The sequence below is a fragment of the Lissotriton vulgaris genome, chromosome 2_1, assembly GCF_964263255.1.
Source record: "Lissotriton vulgaris chromosome 2_1, aLisVul1.2, whole genome shotgun sequence".
NCBI lineage: Eukaryota > Metazoa > Chordata > Amphibia > Caudata > Salamandridae > Lissotriton > Lissotriton vulgaris.
In genome coordinates this window covers 1662252847-1662274196 of record NC_141687.1, presented here as the reverse complement: position 1 = coordinate 1662274196, position 21350 = coordinate 1662252847, and positions in this window count along the sequence as shown.

Sequence of the window (21350 nt, the reverse complement as noted above, 5' to 3'; positions counted from 1 at the left end):
CTCATTATTCGAATTTAGGAAAAGCCTGAAAACTTGGCTATTCCCAAAACTCTGATCTATGTTCCTTTTTCTCTCTTCACCTCTCAGCTGACCAAGTGTTTGATATCTAAAGCGCCAGGATACCCGTAGGGTGGCAGCAGCGCTATACAAGCATAGATACAATACAATACAATACAATGTCATTGTGATATTGTATTGATGACTGTGCACTGTTTTAACTCAATAAAAATTGCCAAACAACATAGGTCTTGAGTTTGCAAGAAATCCTTAACAAACTTGAAAGTTGTTCCAAATAGAGGATCCAAAATATTTTTTGCCCAGGGCCTAAAAATCCTTACGATAACACTGGCTGCTGCAGTGAATTGCATAATGAGTGCTGCAGTACACTGGTAGCATTTAATCTACAGGCGATAGGTGCGCTTGGTAACATATACTAGGGACTTCTAGGGAAATTAAATAAACTAATCAGGTGTATACCAATTTTACCATATTGAAAGGAGGAGCACAAGCATTTTACCACTGTTTTTTTTTAACACAGACTTTATTACATTTTCAGTTTTGTTAAAAATCAAATTACATTCCATCGTGTATGTTAAATACTTAACATCATTGGAACCAATGATGACAATGGTTACACAGCAAATAATGGATTTATAAACAATGCTTCTAGAGGTGATCCATTTACACATACAGGTCGCATATATGAACAAGGTGGAGTAAACCAAATATATGTTACACATAGAGAAATAATATGATGACACCAATCATAACTAAACTATCCAATGTCGTGCAGCAAAGTAATACACCTGAGTCAAGATTAGAAAAATAAACAGAACAACAAAAAAACACAGAAAAGGTGTGCTACTATGAACTAAGTGTCTGTTCCAATCCTTTGCCGGGCCGGGCAGTGCGAGAACACCGGGGCCCAAGGGTGGGGGTGTGGGGTAGTATTGGGGGGGAGAAAGGAAGGAAGGAAAGGGCGCGGACCGCGCCCTCCGTAGCCGATCAGTCATCGGCAAGAGTGACATCTTGTACTTTGAAGTGTTCCAGTAATTGGGCCCAGACCAGCAATTTTGGTTTCTTCCTCAACCCTCTCTACTCTTCACGTTGCAATGCCTTTCTCTCAGCAGTGGCCCATTTTATAACCTCCTCCCGCCATTTCCCTTCGTGTGGTGTCCTATGCGATTTCCACCGCTGCGTGATGAGCCTCTTGGCCAGCATTAAGATGAGGCTCGCAAAATGATGCATACCTTTACCTTTTTGGGAAGAGGAAAGAGCCCTAGCAGGCAGGCCTCAGGGGTATTCCAGGAGGAGCATTCAGTAAGATGTGTAAGGCCTTGTATAACCTATGTCCAAAATTCTACAAGGGAGGGGCACGCCCATAACATTTGTATAAAGTCTGCTTCTGGGTTGTGACACTGAGGACAGTCTGAGGATGAAGTTGGGTACATGCGCTTTATCACCAGCGGTGTGAGATAGGCCCTGTGCAGTACGAACAATTAATTGTATTACTTTGAGCCAGGTATTTCGAGAGAGGCGTCTAGGATATTCGATGGTCAGTACCCATTCCCTATCAGTAAACTCTCTAGCCACTTCTGCCTCCCATTTATGATAAAGAGTCAATAAGGATACTCCCAAGTGGGGCAGTTGGCTTCGATTCATCCATCTGACCAGATGGCTACCATGGCCCATTACCCCATAGTTCTTCCTGATCATCCAGCAAGTATCTGCGTACATACTGTATAATTGCAACATGTGTTAAAAACCATGTGGGAGGGGCCGAATATGTCTGTATGAATTCTTTGTGAGGCATTAAGTTACTGTCAGAAATAAGTCCCCCACAGGCTTCGCGCCATTGTCCATCCAACTGCGTACTCTAGTAGCAGATAATACACCCTGTAACGTGGGTAAGCCGCACAGAGGAACATTCGGGCATATGGAACAGGTGTGTTAGAATATTTTATTGCTAATATCCAATAGTGGAGCACAATATGTAGTAGAAATGGGGGATCCTTCACCCTAGCTGCTCCAGGACATAATATTGATTGCAATGTTCCAGTCAGTAAGTATTTGTGTGAATAGCCTATCTCAAATAAATTATGGCCGGCTAACCAATAAGCCAAACATTAAATAAGCTAATCAGGTGTATACCAGTTTTACCATATTGAAAGGAGGAGCAAAATCACTTTACCCCTGGTTAGCAGGGGTAAAGTGCACAGAGGTCTAAAGCCAGAAAAAATAGGGTTCTGAAAAAAGACTAAGAAAATCCAGGGTGACCCTGCAAAAGGCAAATTTCCAACACCCAGTATTAGTAATCAAAACATACTGAGCTTCCACAAAATGCAAATGCAAGAGACCGCAGCCTCATATGAGCAACACAGGGTAAAGGTAAAAGGCTTCTGCTAATGCAAAATGAATGTGCTGCTACTAGGACATGCCACTAATAAAGCCTGGGATGATGAGTGAGTAGTCAATCTAACTTAGAATAGGTCAAATGTGGGTGTCCATAGTCAACAGAGCCCCATCAAACAGAAAAGCTAAAGGATGGAGATCTTACCTGGGTCAGGCATTACTGTTTAGTATGCTTAGAGGGGGTGTTATGACACAGGAATAGCCAGAACTACTGACAGGGTAGGATGGCATAGCACTTCCAACCCAAGCGATAAAGAGGACTTTCTGATTTTGGAAATGCAAAGAAATAATCAAATAATAAAGCGTGGGTGCAAAATCCGTTCCGTTCGCAAAATTTGCGGATTTATGGCGATTTCGCGGTCCGCAAATCCCGTGAATTTGCCCAAAATCTGCATAATCGTAAGCTGGCGAATTGTTTTGCTTGGTCGCACTTGAAAAATACAATATCGCGCGTGTGGCGTTGACTTACCGTGATTCTGTGTTCGCCGAGTTGTTTTTCTCTCGGTTTGCTTGTGCTGCGCCATTTCGGATCTTGCTGCGTGATCGCGCGAGAGTTTTTCGACCGCGATTACATCATCGGGCCCGCCATCTTGCACAGCGAGAGTTTGACAACGCGAGTACGTCATAAGGGCCCGGGATCACGCATCGCCGTTGATGCGGCGCACAGCTGACTTCCGGCGGGAGATTTGAACAGCTTGCGTTCCCGAACTTGCAAAAATTGCAATTCTGCACAAGAAATCCACCGCAGTCAGCATAAACCTTCTGAAAAAAGATGATTTTGATCAGAATAACTCCTCAGATTGACATTTGGCTGCACATTTTTGTGCAAGGAGTCCATTTATTGGGGGTGGGGGGGTGAGAGGAAGGAAGTGCCCCAGAGTCTCCAACTTTCTGTTCCTGTTCAGCAGGCTCCTCCCAGTGCTTTGTCCATGTCCTGGTCACTTTTGATTTGGATCTGGAGCTTTAAGGATGACTTTTTGTGGCTGCAGCTGGATATTTGTATTTGAGGACTTTTTGGACTTTGGAGTTTGGATCACTTTTGGATTTGAGATTTTACACGTACGTTGGTGTTGTTTGTTTGGGGCATTGCAGTTGCTGCAACTAAACTTGCAAAACTTTTTCACAAATTAAAAAAATATATATTGTGGGTAGCCACAGTATCCAGTAGGCCCAGGGTTAGTCATGGGTGCATGATACAACTGTTTCAGTGAGTTTTTTTAAATTTAAATCTCATTTACGTCATGTATATTTTAGCTCACTGTTATATGTGGATTTTATTTTTTTACTTCTGGGGTGCCTGTGAAGCCTCACTAGCCAATAGGCCCAGGGGTAGTGAGTGGTGCATGGACCAAGTCTTTCTGTGGGGTGTCTTGAATTTAAACATCATTGAGGGCATGGATGAAATTGGATTGTGGTGATTGTTGTGTGTTTTTCGACTTTTTGGGGTGTTCTTGGGGCCTGGCCATGTGGGTGGGGGCAATTTTGAGGCCTGGTCCAGGCAGGGTCTGGCCTTTTGGCTGGGGGACAAGGGTCCATTTTGAAGCCAGGCAGTGTGCTCAGGCCTGTACCCAGTTTGCCTTGCTTTCATCCATTATGCCCAGGGGTACTCAGTGGTCCATGGACTGGCCATGTGGTGGGGGGACTAGGGGTTATTTTGAAGCCCGGCAGTGTGCTTTGAGCCATAGGCCTGCACCCAGCCTGCCCTGCTTTCACCCATTATGCCCAGGGGCAGTGAGTGATGCATGGATCAATGCTTTGTGTTGGGCCTCTTGAATTTAAACATCATTGAGGGCATGGATGGCATTGGATTGTGGTGATTTTTGTGTGTTTTTTTAACTTTTTGGGGTGTTGTTGGGGCCTGGACATGTGAGTGTGGACCATTTTGAGGCCTGGTCCAGGCAGGGCCTGGCCATGTGGCTGGGGGACAAGGGGCCATTTTTAAGCCAGGCAGTGTGCTTTGAGCCATAGGCCTGCACCCAGCCTGCCCTGCTTTCACCCATTATGCCCAGGGGTAGTGAGAGGTGCATGGACCAATGCTTTGTGTGGGGCCTCTTGAATTTAAACATCATTGACGGTATGGATGGCATTGGATTGTGGTGATTTTTGTGTTTTTTTCGACGTTCTGGGGTGTTGTTGGGGCCTGGCCATGTGGGTGGGGGCCATTTTGAGGCCTGGTCCAGGCAGGGCCTGGCCATGTGGCTGTGGGACAAGGGGCCATTTTGAAGCCAGGCAGTGTGCTCAGGCCTGCACCCAGTTTGCCTTGCTTTCATCCATTATGCCCAGGGGTACCCAGCGGTGCATGGAGTGGTGTGGCTCACTGGTTAGAGGCGGCAGACCCGGAAGCAGAGGACGGCCCGGGACCAGGGTTCAATCCCCGATGCGGCAGGGTGGTGAACCAGGGTCAGCGGACTCGGTAAATCTTGCCTCGGTGCCTACTCTAACCAGGGATCACACTCGGCAACTCTGGGCATTAGCTTGCCTCATCTCCACAACGGCCCCCCACAAACCCCGGGGATGCCTGGTTTCACCTTGGAGATACCCAGGAGGGAACATCTCACAGGGAAAGCCAGGACGGGTTCCCCAGCGGTCTATAGCGCCAGGACGCCTCCGGGTAGCAGTGCGCTTTACAAGACACATACATTTACATACATTTACATGGACCAAGGCTTTCTGTGGGGCCTCTTGAATTTAAACATCATTTAGGGCATGGATGGCATTGGATTGTGGTGATTTTTGTGTTTTTTTTATTTTTTGGGGTGGTGTTGAGGCCTGGCCATGAGGTGGGGCCATTTTGAGACCTGGTCCAGGCAGGGCCTGGTCATGTGGCTGGGGGGCAAGGAGCCATTTTGAAGCCAGGCAGTGTGCTTTGAGCCATAGGCCTGCACCCAGCCTGCCCTGCTTTCACCCATTATGCCCAGGGGTAGTGAGTGGTGCATGGACCAATGCGTTGTGTGGGGCCTCTTGAATTTAAACATCATTGAGGGCATGGATGGCATTGGATTGTGGTGATTCTTGTGTGTTTTTCGACTTTTTGGGGTGTTGTTGGGGCCTGGTCATGTGGGTGGGGGCCATTTTGAGGCCTGGTCCAGGCAGGGCCTGGCCATGTGGCTGTGGGACAAGGGGCCATTTTGAAGCCAGGCAGTGTGCTCAGGCCTGCACCCAGTTTGCCTTGCTTTCATCCATTATGCCAGGGGTACCCAGCGGTGCATGGAGTGGTGTGGCTCACTGGTTAGAGGCGGCAGACCCGGAAGCAGAGGACGGCCCGGGACCAGGGTTCAATCCCCGATGCGGCAGGGTGGTAAACCAGGGTCAGCGGACTCGGTAAATCTTGCCTCGGTGCCTACTCTAACCAGGGATCACACTCGGCAACTCTGGGCATTAGCTTGCCTCATCTCCACAACGGCCCCCCACAAACGCCGGGGATGCCTGGTTTCACCTTGGAGATACCCAGGAGGGAACATCTCACAGGGAAAGCCAGGACGGGTTCCCCAGCGGTCTATAGCGCCAGGATGCCTCCGGGTAGCAGTGCGCTTTACAAGACACATACATTTACATACATTTACATGGACCAAGGCTTTCTGTGGGGCCTCTTGAATTTAAACATCATTTAGGGCATGGATGGCATTGGATTGTGGTGATTTTTGTGTGTTTTTTTATTTTTTGGGGTGGTGTTGAGGCCTGGCCATGAGGTGGGGGCCATTTTGAGACCTGGTCCAGGCAGGGCCTGGTCATGTGGCTGGGGGGCAAGGAGCCATTTTAAAGCCAGGCTGTGTGCTTTGAGCCATAGGCCTGCACCCAGCCTGCCCTGCTTTCACCCATTATGCCCAGGGGTAGTGAGTGGTGCATGGACCAATGCGTTGTGTGGGGCCTCTTGAATTTAAACATCATTGAGGGCATGGATGGCATTGGATTGTGGTGATTCTTGTGTGTTTTTCGACTTTTTGGGGTGTTGTTGGGGCCTGGCCATGTGGGTGGGGGCCATTTTGAGGCCTGGTCCAGGCAGGGCCTGGCCAAGTGGGTGGGGGACAAGGGGCCATTTTAAAGCCAGGCAGTGTGCTTTGAGCCATAGGCCTGCACCCAGCCTGCCCTGCCTTCACCCATTATGCCCAGGGGTAGTGAGTGGTGCATGGACCAATGCTTTGTGTGGGGCCTCTTGAACTTAAAGATCATTGAGGTCATGGGTGGCATTGGATTGTGGTGTTTTTTGTGTGTTTCTCGACTTTGTGGGTGCTGTTGGGGCCTGACCATGTGGCTGGGGGCCATTTTGAGGCCTGGTCCAGGCAGGAACTGGTCATGTGGCGGGGGGACAAGGGGCCATTTTGAAGCCAGGCAGTGTGCTTTGAGCCATAGGCATGCACCCAGCCTGCCCTGCGTTCACCCATTATGCCCAGGGGTAGTGAGTGGTGAATGGACCAATGCTTTGTGTGGGGCCTCTTGAATTTAAATATCATTGAGGGCATGGATGGCATTGGATTGTGGTAATTTTTGTGTGTTTTTCGACTTTTTGGGGTGTTGTTGGGGCCAGGCCATGTGGGTGGGGGCCAGTTTGAGGCCTGGTCCAGGCAGGGCCTGGCCATGTGGCTGGGGGTCAAGGGGACATTTTGAAGCCAGGCAGTGTGCTTTGAGCCATAAGCCTGCACCCAGCCCGCCCTGCTTTCACCCATTATGCCCAGGGGTAGTGAGTGGTGCATGGACCAATGCTTTGTGTGGGGCCTCTTGAATTCAAACATCCTTGAGGGCATGGATGGCATTGGATTGTGGTGATTTTTGTGTGTTTTTTGACTTTTTGGGGTGTTGTTGGGGCGTGGCCATGTGGATGGGGGCCATTTTGGGGACTGGTCCAGGCAGGGCTTAGCCATGTGGCTGGGGGACAAGGGGCCATTTTGAAGCCAGGCAGTGTGCTTTGAGCCATAGGCCTGCACCCAGCCTGCCCTGATTTCACCCATTATGCCCAGGGGTAGTGAGTGGTACATGGACCAATGCTTTGTGTGGGGCCTCTTGAATTTAAACATCATTGAGGTCATGGGTGGCATTGGATTGTGGTGTTTTTTGTGTGTTTCTCGACTTTGTGGGTGCTGTTGGGGCCTGACCATGTGGCTGGGGGCCATTTTGAGGCCTGGTCCAGGCAGGGACTGGTCATGTGGCGGGGGGACAAGGGGCCATTTTGAAGCCAGGCAGTGTGCTTTGAGCCATAGGCCTGCACCCAGCCTGCCCTGCTTTCACCCATTATGCCCAGGGGTAGTGAGTTGTGAATGGACCAATGCTTTGTGTGGGGCCTCTTGAATTTAAGTATCATTGAGGGCATGGATGGCATTGGATTGTGGTAATTTTTGTGTGTTTTTCGACTTTTTGGGGTGTTGTTGGGGCGTGCCCATGTGGGTGGGGGCCATTTTGAGGACTGGTCCAGGCAGGGTTGGCCATGTGGCTGGGGGACAAGGGGCCATTTTAAAGCCAGGCAGTGTGCTTTGAGCCAAAGGCCTGCACCCAACGTGCCCTTCTTTCACCCATTATGCCCAGGGATAGTGAGTGGTGCATGGACCAATGCTTTGTGTGGTGCCTCTTGAATTTAAACATCATTGAGGGCATGGATGGCATTGGATTGTGGTGTTTTTTGTGTGTTATTCGACTTTGTGGGTGCTGTTCGGGCCTGACCATGTGGGTGGGGGCCTTTTTGAGGCCTGGCTCAGGCAGGGCCTGGCCATGTGGCTGGGGGGCAAGAACCATTTTGAAGCCAGGCAGTGTCCTTTGAGCCATAGGCCTGCACCCAGCCTGCCCTGCTTTCAACCAATATGCCCACGGGTAGTGAGTGGTGCATGGACCAATGCTTTGTGTGGGGCCTCTTGAATTTAAACATCCTTTAGGGCATGGATGGCATTGGATTGTGGTGATTTTTGTGTGTTTTTCGACTTTTTGGGGTGTTGTTGGGGCGTGCCCATGTGGGTGGGGGCCATTTTGAGGACTGGTCCAGGCAGGGCTTAGTCATGTGGCTGGGGGACAAGGGGCCATTTTGAAGCCAGGCAGTGTGCTTTGAGCCAAAGGCCTGCACCCAGCGTGCCCTTCTTTCACCCATTATGCCCAGGGACAGTGAGTGGTGCATGGACCAATGCTTTGTGTGGGGCCTCTTGAATTTAAACATCATTGAGGTCATGGGTGGCATTGGATTTGGTGTTTTTTGTGTGCTTTTCGACTTTGTGGGTGCTGTTGGGGCCCGACCATGTGGATGGGGACCATTTTGAGGCCTGGTCCAGGCAGGGACTGGCCATGTGACGGGGGGACAAGGGACCATTTTGAAGCCAGGCAGTGTGCTTTAAGCCACAGGCCTGCACACAGCCTGCCCTGCTTTCACCCATTATGCCCAGGTGTAGTGAGTGGTGTATGGACCAATGCTTTGTGTGGTGCCTCTTGAATTTAAACATCATTGAGGGCATGGATGGCATTGGATTGTGGTGATTTTTGTGTGTTTTTCGATTTTTTGGGGTGTTGTTGGGGCCTGACCATATGGGTAGGTGGCATTTTGAAGCCTGGTCCAGGCAGGGCCTGGCCATGTGGCTGGGGGACAAGGGGCCATTTTGAAGCCAGGCAGTGTTCTTTGAGCCATAGGCCTACACCCAGACTGCCCTGCTTTCACCCAATATGCCCAGGGGTAGTGAGTGGTGCATGGACCAATGCTTTGTGTGGGGCCTCTTGAATTTAAACATCCTTGAGGGCATGGATGACATTGGATTGTGGTGATTTTTGTGTGTTTTTCGACTTTTTGGGGTGTTGTTGGGGCGTGCCCATGTGGGTGGGGGCCATTTTGAGGGCTGGTCCAGGCAGGGCCTAACCATGTGGCTGGGGGACAAGGGGCCATTTTGAAGCCAGGCAGTGTGCTTTGAGCCAAAGGCCTACACCCAGCGTGCCCTTCTTTCACCCATTATGCCCAGGGACAGTGAGTGGTGCATGGACCAATGCTTTGTGTGGGGCCTCTTGAATTTAAACATCATTGAGGTCATGGGTGGCATTGGATTTTGGTGTTTTTTGTGTGTTTTTCGACTTTGTGGGTGCTGTTGGGGCCTGACCATGTGGGTGGGGGCCATTTTGAGGCCTGGTTCAGGCAGGGCCTGGCCATGTGGCTGGGGGGCAAGGAGCCATATTGAAGCCAGGCAGTGTGCTTTGAGCCATAGGCCTGCACCCAGCCTGCCCTGCTTTCACCCAATATGCCCAGGGGTAGTGAGTGGTGCATGGACCAATGCTTTGTGTGGGGCCTCTTGAATTTAAACATCCTTGAGGGCATGGATGCATTGGATTGTGGTGCTTTTCTGTGTGTTTTTCGACTTTGTGGGTGCTGTTGGGGCCTGACCATGTTGGTGGGGGCCATTTTGAGGCCTGGTTCAGGCAGGGCCTAACCATGTGGCTGGGGGGCAAGGAGCCATTTTGAAGCCAGGCAGTGTGCTTTGAGCCATAGGCCTACACCCAGCCTGCCCTGCTTTCACCCATTATGCCCAGGGGTAGTGAGTGGTGCATGGACCAATGCTTTGTGTGGGGCCTCTTGAATTTAAACATCATTGAGGGCATGGATGGCATTGGATTGTGGTGATTTGTGTGTGTTTTTCAACTTTTTGGGGTGCTGTTGGGGCCTGGCCATGTGGGTGGGGGCAATGTTGAGGCCTGGTCCAGGCAGGGCCTGGCCATGTGGCTGGGTGGCAAGGAGCCATTTTGAAGCCAGGCAGTGTGCTTTGAGCCATAGGCCTGCACCCAGCCTGCCATGCTTTCACCCATTATGCCCAGGGGTAGTGAGTGGTGCATGGACCAATGCTTTGTGTGGGGCCTCTTGAATTTAAACATCATTGAGGGCATGGATGGCATTGGATTGTGGTGATTTTTGTGTGTTTTTCGACTTTTTGGGGTTCTGTTGGGGCCTGAACAAGTGGGTGGGGGCCATTTTGAGGCCTGGTCCAGGCAGGGCCTGGCCATGTGGCTGGGGGACAAGGGCCCATTTTGAAGCCAGGCAGTGTGCTTTGAGCCATAGGCCTGCACCCAGCCTGCCCTGCTTTTACCCATTATGCCCAGGGGTAGTGAGTGGTGTATGGACCAATGCTTTGTGTGGGGCCTCTTGAATTTTAACATCATTGAGGGCATGGATGGCATTGGATTGTTGTGATTTTTGTGTGTTTTTCGACTTTGTGGGGTGTTGTTGGGGCGTGCCCATGTGGGTGGGGGCCATTTTGAGGACTGGTCCAGGCAGGGCTTGGTCATGTGGCTGGGGGACAAGGGGCCATTTTGAAGCCAGGCAGTGTGCTTTGAGCCAAAGGCCTGCACCCAGCGTGCCCTTCTTTCACCCATTATGCCCAGGGACAGTGAGTGGTGCATGGACCAATGCTTTGTGTGGGGCCTCTTGAATTTAAACATCATTGAGGTCATGGGCGGCATTGGATTTTGGTGTTTTTTGTGTGTTTTTCGACTTTGTGGGTGCTGTTGGGGCCTGACCATGTTGGTGGGGGCCATTTTGAGGCCTGGTTCAGGCAGGGCCTAACCATGTGGCTGGGGGGCAAGGAGCCATTTTGAAGCCAGGCAGTGTGCTTTGAGCCATAGGCCTACACCCAGCCTGCCCTGCTTTCACCCATTATGCCCAGGGGTAGTGAGTGGTGCATGGACCAATGCTTTGTGTGGGGCCTCTTGAATTTAAACATCATTGAGGGCATGGATGGAATTGGATTGTGGTGATTTGTGTGTGTTTTTCAACTTTTTGGGGTGCTGTTGGGGCCTGGCCATGTGGGTGGGGGCCATGTTGAGGCCTGGTCCAGGCAGGGCCTGGCCATGTGGCTGGGTGGCAAGGAGCCATTTTGAAGCCAGGCAGTGTGCTTTGAGCCATAGGCCTGCACCCAGCCTGCCATGCTTTCACCCATTATGCCCAGGGGTAGTGAGTGGTGCATGGACCAATGCTTTGTGTGGGGCCTCTTGAATTTAAACATCATTGAAGGCATGGATGGCATTGGATTGTGGTGATTTTTGTGTGTTTTTCGACTTTTTGGGGTTCTGTTGGGGCCTGAACAAGTGGGTGGGGGCCATTTTGAGGCCTGGTCCAGGCAGGGCCTGGCCATGTGGCTGGGGGACAAGGGGCCATTTTGAAGCCAGGCAGTGTGCTTTGAGCCATAGGCCTGCACCCAGCCTGCCCTGCTTTCACCCATTATGCCCAGGGGTAGTGAGTGGTGTATGGACCAATGCTTTGTGTGGGGCCTCTTGAATTTCAACATCATTGAGGGCATGGATGGCATTGGATTGTGGTGATTTTTGTGTGTTTTTCGACTTTGTGGGTGCTATTGGGGCTTGACCATGTGGGTTGGGGCCATTTTGAGGCCTGGTCCAGGCAGGACCTGGCCATATAGTGGGGGGACAAGGGGCCATTTTGAAGCCAGGCAGTGTGCTTTGAGCCACAGGCCTGCACCCAGCCTGCCCTGCTTTCACTCATTATGCCCAGGGGTAGTGGGAGGTACATGGACCAATGCTTTGTGTGGGGCCTCTTGAATTTAAACATCATTGAGGTCATGGGTGGCATTGGATTTTGGTGTTTTTTGTGTGTTTTTCGACTTTGTGGGTGCTGTTGGGGCCTGACCATGTGGGTGGGGGCCATTTTGAGGCCTGGTCCAGGCAGGGCCTGGCCATGTGGCTGGGGGGCAAGGAGCCATATTGAAGCCAGGCAGTGTGCTTTGAGCCATAGGCATGCACCCAGCCTGCCCTACTTTCACCCAATATGCCCAGGGGTAGTGAGTGGTGCATGGACCAATGCTTTGTGTGGGGCCTCTTGAATTTAAACATCATTGAGGGCATGGATGGCATTGGATTGTGGTGATTTGTGTGTGTTTTTCAACTTTTTGGGGTGCTGTTGGGGCCTGGCCATGTGGGTGGGGGCCATGTTGAGGCCTGGTCCAGGCAGGGCATGGCCATGTGGCTGGGTGGCAAGGAGCCATTTTGAAGCCAGGCAGTGTGCTTTGAGCCATAGGCCTGCACCCAGCCCGCCCTGCTTTCACCCATTATGCCCAGGGGTAGTGAGTGGTGCATGGACCAATGCTTTGTGTGGGGCCTCTTGAATTTAAACATCATTGAGGTCATGGGTGGCATTGGATTTGGTGTTTTTTGTGTGCTTTTTGACTTTGTGGGTGCTGTTGGGGCCTGACCATGTGGGTGGGGACCATTTTGAGGCCTGGTCCAGGCAGGGACTGGCCATGTGGCGGGGGGACAAGGGACCATTTTGAAGCCAGGCAGTGTGCTTTAAGCCATAGGCCTGCACACAGCCTGCCCTGCTTTCACCCATTATGCCCAGGTGTAGTGAGTGGTGTATGGACCAATGCTTTGTGTGGTGCCTCTTGAATTTAAACATCATTGAGGGCATGGATGGCATTGGATTGTGGTGATTTTTGTGTGTTTTTCGGGTTTTTTGGGGTGTTGTTGGGGCCTGGCCATATGGGTAGGGGAGTATTCACAAGGGGTTGTACCCAGAAGGTGTCACTGGGACCTGGGCTATCAACGTGATAAGAGGAAGGGGTCCCAGTAATCAATGAACAGTTTACTACATAGTAACAGAAATAAAACAACCAAGAAACAAATCTGTCCACATTGTTTTAATCACAATGTGAAATGTATATAACAAATATATAATTTTATGTCAGAACGTGAACACAATTTCACAGTGCCCCAGAAATAGTCAAGAAACAAGGGAAAGGGGAGTGATCCTGTGAGGAAGAAGTGGAGGGAAAGAAGAAGAAATTCTCAAGTGACAGTTTAGTCAAAATATGTACATCATTTGTCCTCACTACACGGTGTGTGTGGAGATAGGGACCACAAGGTTCAGATAATTATTTACACAAAACAACATACTCCACAAAATTCAAAGAATGAAAACAATGGGGAGTGGGGTTGATAATGCGAATAGTTGTCGACGTTTCGACCCCCTAGTATGCAGGTAGAGTTGCTATCCTTGCTGTGGGGTCTTCATCAGGACAGGGGTGGGGACACCTATTTAATATAAATGTATAAATTAATGTAGGAAGACTAATCCCTATATAATTCATCAGAAAACGCACATCAGTATAAGAATCAAGTGGTAGAGGGAGAAAATCATGGCTGTGCCATATAATTGGCGTGAATTGGAGTGATATGCCACATGGTCCAAGAATATAATGGTCATTAGCAATTTAATCAAGAGCGCATGAAGGATTAGCGCTCATTGAGTAGATAAATTAAATAAAATCCTGAAGGTTATCATGAAGGAAGGAAAAACAGCCAGTCCGGGTGGGAGGTATTTTGTGTGCCTTCCTACTTGGAGTAATACATTGGACGGCTTTTACCCTCTTGTGAGAGGTACGCCTTGTCCTGCGTTTATGATTTCAGCCCTAACTCAACATTTAATTCATTAACTACGTTTGGGATCATATTGATTTGCAGCCTTTTACCCTCTTGTGAGAGGTACGCTGCTCCATGTTATCATGATGGCATAAATTGATCATTTTCATTAACAGTAATACATGATGTTAACCATGCTGGTCATAATAATAGGTGTCTCCCACCAAATGCTGTGTTTTTCGAACGCTTTCAAAGCCCTTATAGTGGCGGCAATCACTCCATTTTCCACTGTCTCTCATTTGCATTAGTAGATGATGTCAACCGTAATAACAATTGTCTCCCACAATATGCACGGCGTGCCGGGTTTGTCGAACGTCTTAAAGCTATCTATGTTTTTAACTATGTGACTCTATACAGTCCCTGTACTGGCGGCAACCACTCGATGCATGTACAGTATTAATATCAATATCCACACGGCGTTTCCTCTGAATGCGTAACGCAATGTTTTATAATATCAATCTATTGTGGTTACTTTATTAAGGGTTCTTCACTAAAATATCATCAGACCCGGTCTTAAGTAGATAGCTTTAATTAACCCCACTTCAGTAACCTAGTCTGTCTATTATGTCTACGCGGGTGCCTTGCACCACATGACTTCGTTACTATGGAGATATCTTCAAACCCGGAACCGAGCCTCGGCATTGCGAATCGAGCTCGTTGCGGGACTGGATTTACTTCTCTGACCGGTAAGCGTGCGTTTCTTTGCACTTATACTTCTTTGAATGATTACCCCGTTTTGGAGGGTTTTCATGAGTTTTCCGCCTTCTCTCCCCAGATTAATAACGGAGCGCTGATCTGACTAGACCAGACTGCCTCGCGATCTGACTTTTGACCGCGTTCTTTGGTGAGTGTAATCCCAGTCTCACTCGGACTATTGTTATCTACCCAGTCGGTTGTGATAATGGTTCTCTCCAACCATCTATTTATCTTCCGTAGTTCCGCCCCATTCGATGACACTCTGGACCATGTTAACTGATTAACACGTGGCCGTCCCTATACCAACTTGTGGTAAGCTCACCCTCCTCCATATGCTAGATCTTTTAATTAATTGGCTTATCAGTAACTAGGTCTAACTGTGGGCCTTGTTTGTATATTAATTAGTACCATCATTATTGACGATTCATACGGACCGCACCAGTAGACTGCACCACGGTCCTTGTTGAATACCACTTCGTGGTAAGTCTTAATTAATTTATTTGCCATACCTGGACATTGCTGGTTCTTGCCTATATGTTATGGTTCCTTTTTAGTGGGTACTGAGATGTTTGTTTGCTGCCTCCCACCCGGACTGGCTGTTTTTCCTTCCTTCATGATAACCTTCAGGATTTTATTTAATTTATCTACTCAATGAGCGCTAATCCTTCATGCGCTCTTGATTAAATTGCTAATGACCATTATATTCTTGGACCATGTGGCATATCACTCCAATTCACGCCAATTATATGGCACAGCCATGATTTTCTCCCTCTACCACTTGATTCTTATACTGATGTGCGTTTTCTGATGAATTATATAGGGATTAGTCTTCCTACATTAATTTATACATTTATATTAAATAGGTGTCCCCACCCCTGTCCTGATGAAGACCCCACAGCAAGGATAGCAACTCTACCTGCATACTAGGGGGTCGAAACGTCGACAACTATTCGCATTATCAACCCCACTCCCCATTGTTTTCATTCTTTGAATTTTGTGGAGTATGTTGTTTTGTGTAAATAATTATCTGAACCTTGTGGTCCCTATCTCCACACACACCGTGTAGTGAGGACAAATGATGTACATATTTTGACTGAACTGTCACTTGAGAATTTCTTCTTCTTTCCCTCCACTTCTTCCTCACAGGATCACTCCCCTTTCCCTTGTTTCTTGACTATTTCTGGGGCACTGTGAAATTGTGTTCATGTTCTGACATAAAATTATATATTTGTTATATACATTTCACATTGTGATTAAAACAATGTGGACAGATTTGTTTCTTGGTTGTTTTATTTCTGTTACTATGTAGTAAACTGTTCATTGATTACTGGGACCCCTTCCTCTTATCACATATGGGTAGGGGGCATTTTGAAGCCTGGTCCAGGCAGGGCCTGGCCATGTTGCTGGGGGACAAGGGGCCATTTTGAAGCCAGGCAGTGTGCTTTGAGCCATAGGCCTACACCCAGACTGCCCTGCTTTCACCCAATAGGCCCAGGGGTAGTGAGTGGTGCATGGACCAATGCTTTGTGTGGGGCCTCTTGAATTTAAACATCCTTGAAGGCATGGATGGCATTGGATTGTGGTGATTTTTGTGTGTTTTTCGACTTTTTGGGGTGTTGTTGGGGCATGCCCATGTGGGTGGGGGCCATTTTGCGGACTGGTCCAGGCAGGGCTTGGTCATGTGGCTGGGGGACAAGGGGCCATTTTGAAGCCAGGCAGTGTGCTTTGAGCCAAAGGCCTGCACCCAGCGTGCCCTTCTTTCACCCATTATGCCCAGGGACAGTGAGTGGTGCATGGACCAATGCTTTGTGTGGGGCCTCTTGAATTTAAACATCATTGAGGTCATGGGTGGCATTGGATTTTGGTGTTTTTTGTGTGTATTTCGACTTTGTGGGTGCTGTTGGGGCCTGACCATGTGGGTGGGGGCCATTTTGAGGCCTGGTTCAGGCAGGGCCTGGCCATGTGGCTGGGGGGCAAGGAGCCATATTGAAGCCAGGCAGTGTGCTTTGAGCCATAGGCCTGCACCCAGCCTGCCCTGCTTTTACCCAATATGCCCTGGGGTAGTGAGTGGTGCATGAACCAATGCTTTGTGTGGGGCCTCTTGAATTTAAACATCCTTGAGGGCATGGATGGCATTGGATTGTGGTGATTCTTGTGTGTTTTTCGACTTTTTGGGGTGTTGTTGGGGCGTGCCCATGTTGGTGGGGCCATTTTGAGGACTGGTCCAGGCAGGGCTTGGCCATTTGGCTGGGGGACAAGGGGCCATTTTGAAGCCAGGCAGTGTGCTTTGAGCCAAAGGCCTGCACCCAGCGTGCCCTTCTTTCACCCATTATGCCCAAGGATAGTGAGTGGTGCATGGACCAATGCTTTGTGTGGTGCCTCTTGAATTTAAACATCATTGAGGGCATGGATGCATTGGATTGTGGTGCTTTTCTGTGTGTTTTTCGACTTTGTGGGTGCTGTTGGGGCCTGACCATGTTGGTGGGGGCCATTTTGAGGCCTGGTTCAGGCAGGGCCTGGCCATGTGGCTGGGGGGCAAGGAGCCATTTTGAAGCCAGGCAGTGTGCTTTGAGCCATAGGCCTACACCCAGCCTGCCCTGCTTTCACCCATTATGCCCAGGGGTAGTGAGTGGTGCATGGACCAATGATTTGTGTGGGGCCTCTTGAATTTAAACATCATTGAGGGCATGGATGGCATTGGATTGTGGTGATTTGTGTGTGTTTTTCAACTTTTTGGGGTGCTGTTGGGGCCTGGCCATGTGGGTGGGGGCCATGTTGAGGCCTGGTCCAGGCAGGGCCTGGCCATGTGGCTGGGTTGCAAGGAGCCATTTTGAAGCCAGGCAGTGTGCTTTGAGCCATAGGCCTGCACCCAGCCTGCCCTGCTTTCACCCATTATGCCCAGGGGTAGTGAGTGGTGCATGGACCAATGCTTTGTGTGGGGCCTCTTGAATTTAAACATCATTGAGGGCATGGATGGCATTGGATTGTGGTGATTTTTGTGTGTTTGTCGACTTTTTGGGGTGCTGTTGGGGCCTGGCCAAGTGGGTGGGGGCCATTTTGAGGCCTGGTCCAGGCAGGGCCTGGCCATGTGGCTGGGGGACAAGGGGGCATTTTGAAGCCAGGCAGTGTGCTTTGAGCCATAGGCCTGCACCCAGCCTGCCCTGCTTTCACCCATTATGCCCAGGGGTAGTGAGTGGTGTATGGACCAATGCTTTGTGTGGGGCCTCTTGAATTTCAACATCATTGAGGGCATGGATGGCATTGATTGTGGTGATTTTTGTGTGTTTTTTGACTTTGTGGGTGCTGTTGGGGCTTGACCATGTGGGTTGGGGCCAATTTGAGGCCTGGTCCAGGCAGGACCTGGCCATATAGTGGGGGGGACAAGGGGCCATTTTGAAGCCAGGCAGTGTGCTTTGAGCCACAGGCCTGCACCCAGCCTGCCCTGCTTTCACTCATTATGCCCAGGGGTAGTGGGAGGTACATGCTTTGTGTGGGGCCTCTTGAATTTAAACATCATTGAGGTCATGGGTGGCATTGGATTTTGGTGTTTTTTGTGTGTTTTTCGACTTTGTGGGTGCTGTTGGGGCCTGACCATGTGGGTGGGGGCCATTTTGAGGCCTGGTTCAGGCAGGGCCTGGCCATGTGGCTGGGGGGCAAGGAGCCATTTTGAAGCCAGGCAGTGTGCTTTGAGCCATAGGCCTACACCCAGCCTGCCCTGCTTTCACCCATTATGCCCAGGGGTAGTGAGTGGTGCATGGACCAATGCTTTGTGTGGGGCCTCTTGAATTTAAACATCATTGAGGGCATGGATGGCATTGGATTGTGGTGATTTGTGTGTGTTTTTTAACTTTTTGGGGTGCTGTTGGGGCCTGGCCATGTGGGTGGGGGCCATGTTGAGGCCTGGTCCAGGCAGGGCCTGGCCATGTGGCTGGGTGGCAAGGAGCCATTTTGAAGCCAGGCAGTGTGCTTTGAGCCACAGGCCTGCACCCAGCCTGCCCTGCTTTCACCCATTATGCCCAGGGGTAGTGAGTGGTGCATGGACCAATGCTTTGTGTGGGGCCTCTTGAATTTAAACATCATTGAGGGCATGGATGGCATTGGATTGTGGTGATTTTTGTGTGTTTTTCGACTTTATGGGGTGCTGTTGGGGCCTGGCCAAGTGGGTGGGGGCCATTTTGAGGCCTGGTCCAGGCAGGGCCTGGCCATGTGGCTGGGGGACAAGGGGCCATTTTGAAGCAGGCAGTGTGCTTTGAGCCATAGGCCTGCACCCAGCCTGCCCTGCTTTCACCCATTATGCCCAGGGGTAGTGAGTGGTGTATGGACCAATGCTTTGTGTGGGGCCTCTTGAATTTCAACATCATTGAGGGCATGGATGGCATTGGACTGTGGTGATTTTTGTGTGTTTTTCGACTTTGTGGGTGCTGTTGGGGCTTGACCATGTGGGTTGGGGCCATTTTGAGGCCTGGTCCAGGCAGGACCTGGCCATATAGTGGGGGGACAAGGGGCCATTTTGAAGCCAGGCAGTGTGCTTTGAGCCACAGGCCTGCACCCAGCCTGCCCTGCTTTCACTCATTATGCCCTGGGGTAGTGAGTGGTGCATGGACCAATGCTTTGTGTGGGGCTTCTTGAATTTAAACATCATTGAGGGTATGGATGGCATTGGATTATGGTGATGTTTGTGTTTTTTTCGACATTTTGGGGTGTTGTTGGGGCCTGGCCATGTGGGTGGGGGCCATTTTGAGGCCTGGTCCAGGCAGGACCTGGCCATGTGGCTATGGGACAAGCGGCCATTTTGAAGCCAGTCAGTGTGCTTTGAGCCATAGGCCTGAACTCAGCCTGCCCTGCATTCACCCATTATGCCCAGGGGTAGTGAGTGGTGCATGGACCAATGCTTTGTGTGGGGCCTCATGAATTTAAACATTATTGAGGGCATGGAAGGCATTAGATTGTGGTTATTTTTGTGTGTTTGTTTACTTTTTGGGGTGTTGTTGGGGCCTGGCCATGTGGGTGGTGGCCATTTTGAGGCCTGGTCCAGGCAGGGCCTGGCCATGTGGCTGGGGGACAAGGGGCCATTTTGAAGCCAGGCAGTGTGCTTTGAGCCTTAGGCCTGCACCCAACCTGCCCTGCTTTCACCCATTATGCCCAGGGGTAGTGAGTGGTGCATGGACCAATGCTTTGCGTGGGGCCTCTTGAATTTAAACATCAATGAGGTCATGGGTGGCATTGGATTGTGGTGTTTTTTGTGTGTTTTTCGACTTTGTGGGTGCTGTTTGGGCCGGACCATGTGGGTGGGGGCCATTTTGAGGCCTGGTCCAGGCAGGGACTGGCCATGTGGCGGGGGGACAAGGGGCCATTTTGAAGCCAGGCAGTGTGCTTTGAGCCATAGGCCTGCACACAGCCTGCCCTGCTTTCACCCATTATGCCCAGGGGTAGTGAGTGGTTCATGGACCAATGCTTTGTGTGGGGCCTCTTGAATTTAAACATCATTGAGGGCATGGCTGGCATTGGATTGTGGTGATTTTTGTGTGTTTTTTTACTTTATGGGGTGTTGTTGGGTCCAGGCGATGAGGGTGGGGGCCATTTTGAGGCCTGGTCCAGACGGGGCCTGTCCATGTGGCTGGGGGACAAGGGGCCATTTTGAAGCCAGGCAGTGTGCTTTGAGCCATAGGCCTGCACCCAGCCTGCCCTACTTTCACCCGTTATGCCCAGGGGTAGTGAGTTGTGCATGGACCAATGCTTTGTGTGGGGCCTCTTGAATTTAAACATCCTTGAGGGCATGGATGGCATTGGATTGCGGTGATTTTTGTGTGTTTTTCGACTTTTTGGGGTGTTGTTGGGGCCTAGCCATGTGGGTGGGGGCCAATTTGAGGCCTGGTCCAGGCAGGACCTGGCCATGTGGCTATGGGACAAGCGGCCATTTTGAAGCCAGTCAGTGTGCTTTGAGCCATAGGCCTGAACTCAGCCTGCCCTGCATTCACCCATTATGCCCAGGGGTAGTGAGTGGTGCATGGACCAATGCTTTGTGTGGGGCCTCATGAATTTAAACATTATTGAGGGCATGGAAGGCATTAGATTGTGGTTATTTTTGTGTGTTTGTTTACTTTTTGGGGTGTTGTTGGGGCCTGGCCATGTGGGTGGGGGCCATTTTGAGGCCTGGTCCAGGCAGGGCCTGGCCATGTGGCTGGGGGACAAGGGGCCATTTTGAAGCCAGGCAGTGTGCTTTGAGCCTTAGGCCTGCACCCAACCTGCCCTGCTTTCACCCATAATGCCCAGGGGTAGTGAGTGGTGCATGGACCAATGCTTTGCGTGGGGCCTCTTGAATTTAAACATCAATGAGGTCATGGGTGGCATTGGATTGTGGTGTTTTTTGTGTGTTTTTCGACTTTGTGGGTGCTGTTTGGGCCGGACCATGTGGGTGGGGGCCATTTTGAGGCCTGGTCCAGGCAGGACCTGGCCATATAGTGGGGGGACAAGGGGCCATTTTGAAGCCAGGCAGTGTGCTTTGAGCCACAGGCCTGCACCCAGCCTGCCCTGCTTTCACCCATTATGCCCAGGGGTAGTGAGTGGTTCATGGACCAATGCTTTGTGTGGGGCCTCTTGAATTTAAACATCATTGAGGGCATGGCTGGCATTGGATTGTGGTGATTTTTGTGTGTTTTTTTACTTTTTGGGGTGTTGTTGGGTCCAGGCCATGAGGGTGGGGGCCATTTTGAGGCCTGGTCCAGACGGGGCCTGGCCATGTGGCTGGGGGACAAGGGGCCATTTTGAAGCCAGGCAGTGTGCTTTGAGCCATAGGCCTGCACCCAGCCTGTCCTGCTTTCACCCATTATGCCCAGGGATAGTGAGTGGTGCGTGGACCAATG